Source organism: Macrobrachium nipponense, chromosome 10, assembly GCF_015104395.2.
Source record: "Macrobrachium nipponense isolate FS-2020 chromosome 10, ASM1510439v2, whole genome shotgun sequence".
In the NCBI taxonomy this organism is placed as follows: Eukaryota; Metazoa; Arthropoda; class Malacostraca; order Decapoda; family Palaemonidae; genus Macrobrachium; species Macrobrachium nipponense.
This window is the reverse complement of record NC_087204.1, coordinates 100,170,816-100,187,020: the sequence shown is the minus strand read 5'-3', so window position 1 is coordinate 100,187,020 and position 16,205 is coordinate 100,170,816.

Here is a 16,205-nt window from a genome sequence, read left to right as displayed (position 1 = left end):
GGATAATCATGTTCCCAAAGCTTAATCAGGTTCCAAAAAGGATAATCAGATTCCCAAGGCTTAATCAGGTTCCAAAGGATAATCAGGTTCCCAAAGCATAATCAGGTTCCCAAAAGCATAATCAGGTTCAAAGAGCTTAAAAATCAGGTACCAAAAGCATAACATGGTTCCCAAAGCATAATCAGGTTGCAAAAAGTTAATGCAGTTCCAAAAGAATAATCAGGTTCCCAAAGCATAATCAGATTCCAAAAGCTTAATCATGTTCCCAAAGTGTAATCAGGTCCCAAAAGGGTAATCAGGTTCCCCATGCATAATCATGTTCCAAAAAGTTAATCAGGTTCCTAAAGAATAATCAGGTTACAAAAAGTTAATCAAGTTCCCAAAGTATAATCAGGTTCCCAAAAGCATAATCAGGTTCCCAAAGCTTAATCACGTCCAAAAAGTTAATCATATTCCAAAACATAATCAGGTTCCCTAAGCATAATCAGGTTCCAAAAGGGCAATCAGGCTCCCAAAAGCTTAATCAGGTTCCCAAGGCATAATCAGGTTCCCAAGGCATAATCAGGTTCCATGAGCTTACTCAGGTTCCCAAAGCTTAATCATGTTCCAAAACATATTCAAGTTCCCAAAGTATAATCAGTTTCCAAAAGGGTAATCAGGTTCCCCAAGCATAATCAGGTTTCCCCGGGCAGAATCAGGTTCCCAAAGCATAATCGTGTTCCATGAGCTTAATCAGGTCCCAAAAAGTTAACCAGGTCCCAAAAGGGTAATCATGTTCCTATTAAACGGTCTGACGAGAGCTTCGCGCCAGAAACTGAGAGCGCCAATTAGTGCCACTTACGAAACATCCAATAAACGCGCGCGGCCTTTGAGGTTCACGTTTCCTGAAGACAGTTTAATAACTGATTTCCTCTTTCTGCATTTCCTGCTGTCTTCTGTCATTTCTTTAAAAAAAAACTGGACACTATTATTATATTCGGAAGATCGAATTTCATTCGGTAGTCCCTCGTGTAGGGTCTGTTCCATATGAATAAGGTTTAACTTCTGAATAATAATAATAATAATAATAATAATAATAATAATAATAATAAAATAATAATAATAATAATAATAATAATAACTGATCTCGTCTTTCTGTATTTCCTATTATTATCTTCTGTAATTTCTTTCAAATGAAAACTAATATTTATTGGAAGCTTCAATTTCAAGTCAATGGCTCTCTATAGACCCGTTTATTCTGGAGAAAAACATCTTCTGGATAATAATAATAATAATAATAATAATAATAATAATAATAATAATAATAATAATAATAATAATAATAATAATAATAATACCTGATTCTCCCACTGGTATCTGTACTGAACTGATGAGGGATTAGCAAAACCATATAAAACGTTTGCAGTAATGACAAAGTAATTCTCTCCTTTAAAAAAAATAGCATTTTGATTTCATCCTTTTGAAAACATAGTTTCCTTCACAGGCAATGATTTAATCTTTCATTCATTAAAACTCGGTTCAGTTTTCGAGAAAAAAAAACTTTTCTATCCATAAATACAAAACTTGCAGTAAGGAGGGAACGTTTTGTAAATTCACACTTCTACAACTGTGAGCCTTTCAAACCATAATATGATTGATTACCACAACAGGTCTATCGATACAATGGTGCTTATTCCAGCATGACCAGAGGCCTGATTCGGAAAGGGTGACCAAGGGAAAGGATATGCTCTTGTTTAAGTAAGGATCTCGTCAGCCCCTCATAGCAGAGGGGCCTCTCAAATAAGTAACAGTCTTTGATGTAACAGTCAAGTCCTACGGTATAATGAAATTGGTGTGATGGGGTAAGAGAAAGGGTAGGTTGAAGGGGTAGGCTAAGATTGGCTGATTTAGGGGGAAGGAGTCCTATAACAATATATACATATATATATATATATATATATATATATATATATATATATATATATATATTATCATATATATGTATATATATATAAATATATATATAATATATATATATATATATTACTTAAATACCCTTTTCACAGGAATCTTTAAAAACCCAACCCAACAGAAAAAAAATAAATGAAGACATTCTCCTATTAGAATAATGAGGTTAACACTTATAGTCACTTGCAGGACCAAAGAAGGTTGCTATTATGCACTGTCAGACGATATTCTCCTCTCTCTCTCTCTCTCTCTCTCTCTCTCTCTCTCTCTCTCTCTGTCTCCTTTGCATATATAGTTATGTAAGCGCACGTAGAGGCCTTACGATTGCTACATCTAAGCTCTGAATAAACATTCTGGCCCAACGTAAAAAAAAAAAAAAAAAAAAAAAAAAAAAAAAAAAAAAAAAAAAAAAAAAAAAAACCAGCTAGGAAAACGTCTATTTTTATCTCTTCTGCAAAAAACACGCTTCGATTAAAAACAAATTTTTTTTTATTAAAAACAAATTTCACGATCCGGAACGAGAGGCGACGATAGGAGATTGTATTGTGCGGTTGGTCTTTTACCCAAAAAGCTTCAGTTCTGAAAAGAAAAGCTATTTGCGAACCCCATTTTAAAAGCAAACTTCACTGAACAACTATCTATCTGAATTCATTTCCTCGAAGGACGTCTCTCTCTCTCTCTCTCTCTCTCTCTCTCTCTCTCTCTCTCTCTCTCTCTCTCTCTCTCAAAAGAAAGCTAGACAAGATCATTAGGATACTGTGAATGAATTGTAAAACCTGCTCCTTGAGATAAGTGAGCGCACGATGTCCCCTCTTAGGATGGACTAACAAGTCTTTGAGACATCCTAATCCTTGTAACTCCTTGTAATTCTCTCTCTCTCTCTCTCTCTCTCTGTAAATAATTACATATTGGAAATATGAATTTTTTTTCTTTGTTAAATACCTATTTTGAGTCGAAATCTGAGATAAGTAGCCACGTATCAGAGAGAGAGAGAGAGAGAGAGAGAGAGAGAGAGAGAGAGAGAGAGCTTCTCATGAAATTCGGACTTTCAACATAATATCTCTCTCTCTCCGTCAGTCAATATCAGCAGCAGTAGCAGTCTCTCTCTCTCTCTCTCTCTCTCTCTCTCTCTCTCTCTCTCTCTCCGCATGTTTTAATCAAAGCCTCCTCCTCCTCCTCCTCCTCTCTAGGAATTCCCACGAGGCCAAGGGGAAGGTGTGTGTGAGTGTGTGTATATATATAAATATACGTCAGGGGTACAAAAAAACTAGGTCGGCAATCACCTCCAACAGCTTTCCTGCAGTGATAAGGTATACCCACACCTCCCTTGGGACTCATATCCCATCTGATCTAAAGGTACTATACCTTCTAAGCTGGCGACCGGCCCCAGGTTATGGATGGTTTTATATATATACTCGTATATCGTATGTATGGGCCGTATCTCGTCGCATCTTTGCCTGGGAAGTCATAACAGACCTTGTACGTCTATCTGGGAGGGGTCTCATCCTTCACCTGCGACAGGAAGTCCCTGAGGCTCGGGAACGGGGGTTGTACAGTAAATTTTTTTGGGGGGTAATGGCTGGCAATGAATTTTGTAAGGTATCCTTGGCTTCAAGGCTCCTCCGTAAACACTGATCGTCGGTATATATACGTCACAGATGGAGCCACTGCTTAGGACTTGTCATTGAGGACATTGATACGGGTTCCTTTTGATCAAGTTTGATTTTATTTTCTTTCTATTCCAAGAGAGGTCACAATGGCTATGGTTGCATACACCCCCCCCCCTCTCTCTCTCTCTCTCTCTCTCTCTCTCTCTCTCTCTGTCTCTGTCTCTCTCTCTCTCTGTAAGAAAAAAATACTTAATTCAGGTCTTCAACTAAGGCTTTCTCTCCCTCTCTCTCATTCTGTGTGTATGTGTTGCGTATGTGTAAGAAATATATACTTAATTCATATCTTCAACTAAGGCTCTCTCTCTCTCTCTCTCTCTCTCTCTCTCTCTCTCTCTCTCTCTCTCTCTCCCTGTGTAAAAAATAAATACTTGATTCATGTCTTCAACTAAGGCCTCTCTCTCTCTCTCCTCTCTCTCTCTCTCTCTCTCTGTGTGTGTAAGAAATAAATACTTGATTCATGTCTTCAACTAACAACAGAACCATCACTTTGAGAAGTCATTTGGACCATCCGCCTCCAGTTCATAAATAGTAATTCGCCTGAGACGAGACCATAAATTTCTTCCTGGTACCAACTTAGCAGCAGTCCTTCAGAAACCAGCAGCAGGAGAGTTTCCTCTGCTTAAAAACCACCAGCAGATCGAGGGGTAACTGGTTACGGGAACAAGCAGAGAGAAGGTATTACCTACTAGATCCAGCAGAGAGAAGGAACTGTCCATCAAAAACTGACAGTAAGAAGGTATCACCTCCTACCAGCCAGCAGAAAGAAGTAGTCATCAACTACTAGAAACCAGCAGAAAGAAGTAGTCATCAACTACTAGAAACCCGCAGAAATAAGTAGTCATCCCCTACTAGAAACTAGCAGAAAGAAGTCGTCATCACCTACTAGAAACCAGCAGAAAGAAGAAGGAATCACCTGCTAGAAACCAGCAGAAAGAAGAGCGCACCCCCTACTAGAAACCAGCAGAAAGAAGGCATCCACTACTAGAAACCAGCAGGAAGAAGTAGTCATCACCTACTAGAAACCAGTAGAAACCAGCAGAAAGAAGAAGGCACCACCTGCTAGAAACCAGCAGAAAGAGGTAGTCATCCCCTACTAGAAACCAGCAGAAAGAAGAATGCATCCCCTACTAGAAACCAGCAGGAAGAAGTAGTCATCCCCAACTAGAAACCAGTAGAAACCAGCAGAAAGAAGAATGCATCCCCTACTAGAAATCAGCAGAAAGAAGAAGGCATCCCCTACAAGAAAACAGCAGATAGAAGTAGTCATCACCTGCTGGAAACCAACAGAAACGAGACATCCCCTTTCCGAATATAATAGGGTCTGTATCTCCCAACACAGATGCGATGGTGATAATAGCTACCCTCATTTACTCTCTCGCTCTCTCTCTCTCTCTCTCTCTCTTTTTTTTTCCCCCCCCCTTTTTTTTCTCTCTCTCCTTTGACATTATCTACCTCTAATTCTACAAAGGAGACTTTTGCGTAGGGACACGACGGAGATAACAGCTTCAAAGTGATACGGGAACCTTCTGCCATCGTCCCCGTTCCTGGTGGTAGGATCTGTTTACTAGATTGGATGGTAGGAAAGAGAGAGAGAGAGAGAGAGAGAGAGAGAGAGAGAGAGAGAGAGAGAGAGAGAGAGAGAATTAATTATGCAGAATCATGTAGAATTGTAAGCAGTCCTTCTGAGATATGTACAGTAGTTGCCTGTTTCAGATCTCAACTTGAAATAGGAATGTAACATAGATTGCGAATGTAATACAAAATACCTTTAACGAGAGAGAGAGAGAGAGAGAGAGAGAGAGAGAGAGAGAGAGAGAGAGAGAGAGAGAGAGAGAGAGTTTGTATCACGTAGAACTTAACGAGTGTAGAATTTGAAGCAATCCTGTGATATGTAGTTACCTATTTCAGATCTCAACTTGAAATAGGCATTTAACAAAAGTCACCTATTTAAAATATCCAATTTTCTAAAAATAAAAATAAAAAAGAGTTGGAGTCTTTCTGCATCTATAATTTAATAAACAGACTTATTTTCGTGTCTATAATTAAATAAGAAATAATTAACAATTATTTGTATTGTGGAATGACAAAGCTTCAATAATACATTTTACATTTGTGTGTGTCTGAGAAACGAGAGAGGAGGTAGAGAGAGAGAGAGAGAGAGAGAGAGAGACGAGAGAGAGAGAGATCGATTTTGACGAGAGAGAGAGGGTTTAGAGAAGGAGGGGGGGAGAGGAGATGTAGATCGGAGCGGGTGAGAGAAGAGGAGGAGAAAGGTTGAGAGGATGGAGAGAAGGAGGAAGGCGGGAGATTGGAGGGTTAGGAGTGAGGAGAGAGAGGAGAGAGGTTTTTTTAAAAGCTAAATATTCAGAATTTGATCGGATTAGCATACGTGTGACAGAAGATGCGTCACTGATGGACTGCAGCAGGATTTTTTAAAACATAAGCAACTACGTCAAAATAATCTATTTTAGAAATGAGACGATTAAACATATTTAGATTTTTGTGTTTAGAAATGAGACGAGTTAAAAACATTTAGATTTTTGTGTTCAGGAATGAGACAAGTTAAAAACATTTAGATTTTTGTGTTTAGGAATGAGACATAAAGATTTTTGTAGTGTGTTTTGTGAAACGATTGAGGAACGAGTAAACATATTTAGATTTTTTGTGCTTAGAAATGAGAACGATTGTAAAAACATTTAGATTTTTGTTTTTGCTTAGAATTTTTGATTAACGATTTAAAAACATTTAGATTTTTGTGTTTAGGAATAAGACAAGTTTTAAAAACATTGTTAAAAAAACATTTAGTTTTTGTGTTTAGGAATAGAGATTAAAAACTTTAAGATTTTGTGTTTAGGTTAAACGATTTTTTGTTGGTTTAGGAATGAACATTTAGATTTTGTGTTTAGGAATTGAGGCGAGTTAAAAACTTTTAGATTTTTTGTTTATGAATGAAGACGAGTTAAAACTTTTAGATTTTTGTGTTTAGGAAGAGACGCAGTTAAAAAACTTTTAGATTTTTTGTGTTTAGGAATGAGACGAGTTAAAAACACTTTAGATTTTTGTGTTAGGAATGAGACGAGTTAAAAACATTTAGATTTTTGTATTTAGGAAATGAGACGATTTAAAACATTTATTTTATTTTTGTGTTTAGGAATGAGGCGAGTTAAAGACTTTGATTTTTGTGTTTAGGAATGAGATGAGTTAAAGACATTTAGATTTTTGTGTTTAGAAATGAGACGAGTTAAAAACATTTAGATTTTTGTGTTTAGGAATGAGACGAGTTAAAGACATTTAGATTTTTGTGTTTAGGAATGAGACGAGTTAAAAACTTTTAGATTTTTGTGTTTAGGAATGAGACGAGTTAAAAACATTTATATTTTTGTGTTTAGGAATGAGACGAGTTAAAAACTTTGAGATTTTTTGTGTTTTTAGAATAAGACGAGTTTAAAAAACATTTAGATTTTTGTGTTTAGAATGAGACGAGTTTAAAAAACATTTTAGATTTTGTTGTTTAGGAATGAGACGAGTTTAAAAACATAGATTTTTGTGTTTAGGAATGAGACGAGTAAAAACTTTTAGATTTTTGTGTTTAGGAATGAGACGAGTTAAAAACTTTTAGATTTTTGTGTTTAGGAATAGACGAATTAAAGACATTTAGATTTTTGTGTTTAGGAATGAGACGAGTTAAAAACATTTAGATTTTTGTGTTTAGGAATGAGACGAGTTAAAAACATTTAGATTTTTGTGTTTAGGAATGAGACGAGTTAAAGACATTTAGATTTTTGTGTTTAGGAATGAGACGAGTTAAAAACTTTTAGATTTTTGTGTTTAGGAATGAGACGAGTTAAAAACTTTTAGATTTTTGTGTTTAGGAATGAGACGAGTTAAAAACTTATAGATTATTGTGTTTAGGAATGAGACGAGTTAAAGACATTTAGATTTTTGTGTTTAGGAATGAGACGAGTTAAAGACATTTAGATTTTTGTGTTTAGGAATGAGACGAGTTAAAAACATTTAGATTTTTGTGTTTAGGAATGACGAGTTACAAATTTAGATTTTTGTGTTTGTTTAGGAATGAGACGAGTTTAAAAAAACTTTTAGATTTTTTTGTGTTAGGAATGAGACGAGTTAAAAACATTTAGATTTTTGTGTTTAGAGAGACGAGTTAATACATTTAGATTTTTGTGTTTAGGAAATGAGACGAGTTTAAAACATTTAGATTTTGGGGTGTTGGAATGAGGACGAGTTAAAGACATTTAGATTTTTGTGTTTAGAATGAGACGAGTGAAAAACATTTAGATTTTTGTGTTTAGGAATGAGACGAGTTAAAAGACATTTAGATTTTGTGTTTAGGAATGAGACGAGTAAAAACATTTATATTTTTGTGTTTAGAAATGAGGACGAGTTTAAAAAACATTTAGATTTGTTTGTGTTTAGGAATGAGACGATTTGTAAAATTTTTATTTTAGATTTTGTGTTTAGGAATGAGACGAGTTTAAAAACATTTAGATTTTGTGTTTTAGGAATGAGACGAGTTAAAAAACTTTTAGATTTTTTGTAGTTTTGGAGGAAGACCGTTAAAAACGTTATAGATTATGTTTAGGAATGAGACGAGTTTAAAGACATTTGATTTTTGTGTTTTAGGAATGAGACGAGTTTAAAAGACATTTAGATTTTTGTGTTTAGGAATGAGACGAGTTAAAAACAATTTAGATTTTTGTGTTTAGGAATGAGACGAGTTAAAAAACATTTAGATTTTGTAGGAATGAGAAGAGTTAAAAACTTTTTAGATTTTTTGTGTTTAGGAATGAGACGAGTTAAAAAACATTAGATTTTGTGTTTAGGATGACGAGTAAATACATTTAGATTTTTGTGTTTAGGAATGGAGACGAGTTAAAAACATTTTAAGATTTTTGTTGTTTAGGAATGAGAACGAGTTAAAGACATTTAGATTTTTGTGTTAGGAATGAGACGAGTGAAAAACATTTGAGATTTTTGTGTTTAGGAAGAGACGAGTTTTTAAAGACAATTTAGATTTTTTTGTGTTTAGGAATGAGACGAGTTAAAAACATTTATATTTTTGTGTTTAGAATGAGACGAGTTAAAAAACATTTAGATTTTTGTGTTTGGTTAGGAATGAGAAGTAAAAACTTTTAGATTTTGTGTTAGGAATGAGACGAGTTAAAAACAAAATTTAGATTTTTGTGTTTAGGAATGAGATGGGTAAACATATTTAGATTTTTATGATCATGAATCCTTTTTATTCTGAGCTCGAGTTGAATTTTGCATTTCGATTTAATTACACAGCAAACGAACTTTACATTTTGCTGGTACCTCAACCCACCCCAAAAATTGTGAGGGGAGAGGGGGTGTGGGTGTGGGGGTGGGGGTGGGGGTGGGGGTTACAAAAAACAAAAAAAAGGGACTCCTTTTAATGTGAAATCATTGAGTGTGAGGATTTCATAATGTCAAAGAAAATCACATATTACAACCAATATACAGAAAACAATCACATATTAAAACCAATATACAGAAAAACAATCACATATAACCAATATCCAGAAAAACAATTATATATTACTACCAATATTCTAAAAAACCAATCACATATTACAACGAATATACAGAAAAACAATCACATATTACAACCAATATCCAGGAAAATATATTACAACCAATATACTAAAAAACCAATCACACATTACAACAAATATACAGAAAAACAATCAGATATTACAACCAACATACATTCACCTGCTAGTCACCCCTCCCCACTCCACCCCCTAACTACACACAAACCCCCCTCATAAAAAGTGGGATAAAAAAAACCTTTCTTAATAATGTGAAAAACTGAAGGGGTTGAAAAAATTATCCTATTATTGTGAAAAAAACTGAAGGTGGGATTTCATGGGGAAAAAAATAGCCCCCCAAAAAGAAGGGGTAAAAGAATCCCTTCAACGAATGTGAAAAAAAAAAAAATTAAAAAAAAATAAACCATCCCAAAACAAGTGATAAAAAAATACAATCTATCAATGTGCAATAATTGAAAGTAAGATTTCCTTACAGATAAAAGAAAGGAAAAAAAAAAACACTTAAAAAAGGGGTTAAAAAAAAACCCACATAGTAATGTGAAAACCTAAAGGTAGCATTTCCTGAAAAAACAAAACACCTCTATCCCACATAAAGGGGGTAAAAAAATCACACCGTCCCTATTAATCAGAAAAACAAAATGAAAGTAGGATTGTTCCTACCAAAAAAACTAGAAAAAAAACACACAAGGAAAAAAAAAATCTATTCCCACATCGCGACATTCACACAATATTTCACTCACTTGGACGTCCAAAAGAATATATATATGTATATACTTCACGTTCCAGTCCCTTGTGGGTGTGCGTCTCTATAAAGAAACTCTCTCTCTCTCTCTCTCTCTCTCTCTCTTCTCTCTCTCTCTCTCTCTCTCGTTCGCAAGCAACCAGATATCTCGCCTGGGTATTACAAAGGACTCTGTTTACAAATTCTCCCCCGCCTCTTCTTCTTCTTCTTCTTTCGAAGTTTATCTCTTCGTCAAAGAGGCAAGAACCGAGATTTTGGACACAGTGTTTGTGAAAACGTGTCGCCTCTGATTATAGCATTTTTTAATTACCTGTCTCGTTTATTTTTCTTCTTCTTCTTCTTCTTCTTCTTTCGGATTTATCTCTTAGTGGCAGAGACAACGATTTGGAAACCAGTGTTTGGGAAATCATGTCGTCTCTTTATTATAACAATTACCTTTCTCGTTTAATCTTTTACCATTTTTTGTTTCGTTAATTTACTTTAGTAGATTCACATCAACCGTGTATCCGATGTCTGGGCCAGTCCCTTACGACGCTCCTGATTGGCTGTTGATAAGCCAATCACAGGACTGGAAACTCTCCTCAGTCTCTCTCGAGAGTTCACATGGGTCGGATGTATATATTCCACCTCTCCTGAGGGATACGTCTTTCAATAGTATCCCTCAGGAGGGGTGGAACATGTATCCTGCCTATGTGAACTCTCTCGAGAGACTGAGGAGAGTTTCCAGCCCTGTGACTGGCTTATCAACAGCCAATCAGGAGCGTCGTAAGGGGCTGCTGGCCTAGAGATCAGATGGACGGTTGATGTGAATCTACTATAGTAGGTCACCCACTTGCATATCCAAGGGGGTATATAGATTTTTCTATCTTTGCGTCAGAAACTTCAAATACCAGATAGTTTGGGGCACTTTAGAATCATTAACACATATGCAATTAATTGGAATGTTAACATTTTTATCTAACATCCACAATAAGAGCAGTTTTAACCTCAATCTTAAATTACTAAAGGGTAAAACAGTAATGCAGTTTAACATAACAAAATAACTTTGATATATGAATACCAGTTAGTTTGTAGACAATTTAATGTCATTAACACATACATAATTACATAAAAATAATTACCAGGGAAGTTGAAATCTCCGTGTTACTTAGTTTGTAGATAATTCAATGTCATTAACACATACATAATTACTAGAGAAGTTAAAAATAATTACCAGGGAAGTTGAAAATAATTACCAGGGAAGTTAAAAATAATTGCCAGGGAAGCTAAAATCTCCGTGTTACTTAGTTTGTAGATAATTCAATGTCATTAAAACACCTACTAATTACCTACAAATAAAAATTACCAGGGAAGTTGAAATCTCCGGGGTTTACTTAATTGTAGATAATTCATGTCCATTAACACTACTATAATTACTAGAGAAGTTAAAAATAAATTTACCAGGGATAGTTGAAAAATAATTACCAGGGAAGTTAAAAATAATTGCCAGGAAAGCTAAAATCTCCGTGTTACTTAGTTTGTAGATAATTTAATGTCATTAACACATACATAATTACTAGAGAAGTTAAAAATAATTACCAGGGAAGTTGAAAATAATTACCAGGGAAGTTAAAAATAATTACCAGGAAAGCTAAAATCTCCGTCTTACTAAGTTTGTCGATAATTTAATGTCATTAACACATACATAACTACCAGGGAAGTTAAAATCTACGTCTTAATTAGTTTGTAGATAATTTAATGCAACTAATACATACATAATAAACACCAGGGAAGTTCAATAATTTTCAATTCAGGGAAGGTTTATTAAATAATCTCCGTCTTACTTAGTTTGTAGATAATTTAATATCATTAACACATACATAATTATCAGGTATGTTAAAATTTGTTAAAATCTCCGTCTTACACCTCAAAGAAAAAGTAATTTTAACCTTAAAACCAGTTTGTTCATAGATGATTTGGGGCCTCCATACATACATAATTATCAGGCAAGTTAAAACCTTCTATTACATCCCCAGAGAGAGAGAGAGAGAGAGAGAGAGAGAGAGAGAGAGAGAGAGAGCATTTCAACCACCAAATCCTAAACTTCTCCCTAAAATTTCTCCCTACTTACGTCAGACTTCCCCTAACCCTTCCCCTACTCCCCCCGAACCAGCAGCGCCGTCACGCCAAGCAATACCATAAGCTATGGAGGAGGTCCCGAACGTAGTTTATGGGGAACTTTTGATACTTTCCAGTACACTGAGCACCTCCTGAGAAGGTCAAGGCCCAGGGAAGTGAGGGTGGTCCTGGAGGAGGAGGAGGAGGAGGAGGAGGAGGAGGAGATGGTTGTGTTCTTCCTCTTCCTCTTCCTCTTCCCAAAAGTTCTAGTAAAGCGGAGGTTCATAGCTGGTTAATTAAGAAAGGGGGGCCGTCTTGAAGTTTTGGACTGACTCGTGTGGTACCGTAGGAAGTTTGCTGTTTCCCAGGGTTATGCAACTGGGTTTGGTTAAATGTGTATTTATATATTTCTATATATTTATAGATATATATCTTAATTCAAATATACACAAACAAATATAAATATAAATATAAATATATATAAACATATTAGCGTGTGTGTTTTCCCGAGTTATCTAAATGGGTTTGGTTAGATGTATATTTACATATTTCTATATATATACATATTATTATTCAAATCATACACATATAAATATAAATGTAACTAGTGTATAAATATATATAAGTATATATATATAATATATATATATATATATATATATATATATATATATATATATTATATACATATCAATTATTGTGTGTGTGTTTTGTGTGTATTTCTATGTATAAACACATATATATTATATTCAAATATACGCATATAAATCTAAATAAAAAAGTACATATACACATATAATTATTGTGTGTGTGTGTGTGTGCTTTGTGTATCCATAACAACCCCTCTCTTCTGTCCCATCGTTTCTCTCTCTCTCTCTCTCTCTCTCTCTCTCTCTCTCTCTCTCTATCTGAGTTTCTGTGCATTAGCTCATTTAAGTTGTTTGCGAAAAGTGAATCGGGTACGAGATAAGTTCAAGTCGCTATTTGTATCATTCTCTCTCTCTCTCTCTCTCTCTCTCTCTCTCTCTCTCTCTCTCTCTTATACTTAACGTGTTTGCGAAAAAGTGAGCGCGTACATAATTCCTAATCCACGGAAACGGGCGATGCAATAATTCCAACGAATCTTCCTCAGGATATCCGTGGTACAATTCGTAGGATATGAAGGAACTACATCCATCTCCCCTGATCCTACGTGAGGAAAGTCCTACTATCTGTCTAGAGAAAGTATATATTTTAGATAGATAGAGAGAGAGAGGTGGATAAGATAGCATGAGGGCCTATGACAGAATTGGGGAATGTGGGTAGAAAAATGTTAAAAAGACACTTTTTTTTAATAATACACGAGCCCTCTAAAAAATCTCTCTCTCTCTCTCTCTCTCTCTCTCTCTCTCTCTCTCTCTCTCTCTCCGTGCATTAGCTCATTATCTTGTTTTCGAAAACTGAATCGGGTACATAAATTGAAGTCGCTGTTTGTAACATCCCTCTCTCTCTCTCTCTCTCTCTCTCTCTCTCTCTCTCTCTCTCTCTCTCCTCTCTCCTCTCTCTCTCTCTCCTGCGATCCAAGGGGGTCACGATTGGACTTCTGGACGAAGTACATCCATCTGAGTGTAGTATACGTGGATGATAGAGCGAAATATTGATGATTATCCAAACAAATCCTGAGAAAGAGAGAGAGAGAGAGAGAGAGAGAGAGAGAGAGAGAGAGAGAGAGCTAAATCACGAATTCAACTCATGTCCCCAAATTCACTTTTCGTAAACATGTTAATGAGCTAATGCAGGGAGCTCTCGGGGAGAGAGAGAGAGAGAGAGAGAGAGAGAGAGAGAGAGAGAGAGAGAGAGGGTGGATCAAAATAAAGCAAAACAGAGTGCGCGCGTGTAATTAGCGGCTCCTTTTAATGGAAATCATCTTAATTGCGCGCGCACACACACACACACCAGAGCTCGACGCAATTCTTACCCCCGCCAGAAATCTATTATCTTCATTAATCATGATTTTTAATTGTTTATCCAGCGTTTATCACCGTTTTTAATTGTCTCGAACGAAGGCGAAAAGATGGACTAATGGTCGCAGTTGCTTTCGCGTTCATTTATCACTTTCTTAGAGTTCCTTATTTCCTTTCCGGTTTTTATGAATCGTCGGACGTTCCCGTTGCGGTTCTTATAAATCGTCGGAAGTTCCCGTTGCGGTTCTTATAAATCGTCGGACATTCCTGTTGCAGTTCTTATAATTTCAGTCGGACGTTCTCGTTGCTGGTTCTTCTAAATCGTCGGACATTTCCCGTTGCCCTCCCCCCCTTCCCTTCGGTTCTTATAAATCGTCGGATCGTTTCCCGTTGCGGGTTTACTTTAAATCTGTCGGACATTCCCGTTGCGGGTTCTTCTAAATCGTCCGGACAATTCCCGTTGCTCGTTCAGTTGTAAATTTTGTGCGTACGTTTCCCGTTGCAGGTTCTTATAAATCGGTTCGGACGTTCCCGTTTTTTTTTTTTTTTTTTTTGCGGTTCTTATAAGTCGTCGGACGTTTCCGTTGCGGGTTCCTATAAAATTGCAATCGGGGACATTCCCAGTTATGCGGTTCTTCTTAAATTGTCGCCATACGTTCCCCGTTGGCGGTTTCTTATAAATCGTCCGGACGTTCCCGTTGCGGTTCTTATAAATCGTTCGGACATTCCCGTTGCGGTTCTTAATTAAATTCGTCGGACATTCCCGTTGCGGTTCCTATAAATCAAACATACGGTTCCCGTTGCAGGTTTCGTTGTAAAATTTGGTCCCTGTACCGTTCCCGGTTGCCAGTTCTTATAAATCGTTGGAACATTCCCGTTGCGGTTCTTATAAACTCGGTCTGACGTTCCCGTTGCGGGTTCCTATAAATCATCGGACATTCCGTTGCGGTTCTTGTTAAATTTGTCGTTACGTTCCCGCGTTGCGGTTCTTATAAATCGATCGGACGTTCCCCCGTTATTGCGGTTCTTATAAATCGTCGGACCATTCCCGTTGCGGAGTTCTTATAAAATCGTCGGGACGTTTCCCGGTTGGGCGGTTTCTTAACCAAATCGTCGGGACGTTCCCGTTGCGGTTCTTGTAAATTGGCGGTTCTTATAAATCGTCGGACGTTCCCGTTGCGGTTCTTATAAATCGTCGGACGTTCCATTGCGGTTCTTATAAATCGTCGGACGTTCCCTTTGCGGTTATTATAAATCGTCGGACGTTCCCGTTGCGGTTCCTATAAATCATCGGACATTCCCGTTGCGGTTCTTGTAAATCGTCGGACGTTCCCGTTGCGGTTCTTATAAATCGTCGGACATTCCCGTTGTGGTTCTTATAAATCGTCGGACGTTCCCGTTGCGGTTCTTATAAATCGTCGGACATTCCCGTTGCGGTTCTTATAAATCGTCGGACATTCCCGTTGCGGTTCCTATAAATCATCGGACATTCCCGTTGCGATTCTTGTAAATTGTCGGACATTCCCGTTGCGGTTCTTATAAATCGTCGGACATTCCCGTTGCGGTTCCTATAAATCATCGGACATTCCCGTTGCGGTTCTTGTAAATTGTCGTACGTTCCCGTTGCAGTTCTTATAAATCGTCGGACGTTCCCGTTGCGGTTCTTATAAATCGTCGGACGTTCCCGTTGCGGTTCCTATAAATCATCGGACATTCCCGTTGCGGTTCTTGTAAATTGTCGTACGTTCCCGTTGCGGTTCTTATAAATCGTCGGACGTTCCCGTTGCGGTTCTTATAAATCGTCGGACATTCCCGTTGCGGTTCTTATAAATCGTCGGACATTCCCGTTGCGGTTACTATAAATCATCGGACATTCCCGTTGCGGTTCTTGTAAATTGTCGTACGTTCCCGTTGCAGTTCTTATAAATCGTCGGACGTTCCCGTTGCGGTTCTTATAAATCGTCGGACGTTCCCGTTGCGGTTCCTATAAATCATCGGACATTCCCGTTGCGGTTCTTGTAAATTGTCGTACGTTCCCGTTGCGGTTCTTATAAATCGTCGGACGTTCCCGTTGCGGTTCTTATAAATCGTCGGACATTCCCGTTGCGGTTCTTATAAATCGTCGGACGTTCCCATTGCGGTTCTTATAAATCGTCGGACGTTCCCGTTGCGGTTCTTATAAATCGTCGGACGTTCCCGTTGCGGTTCTTATAAA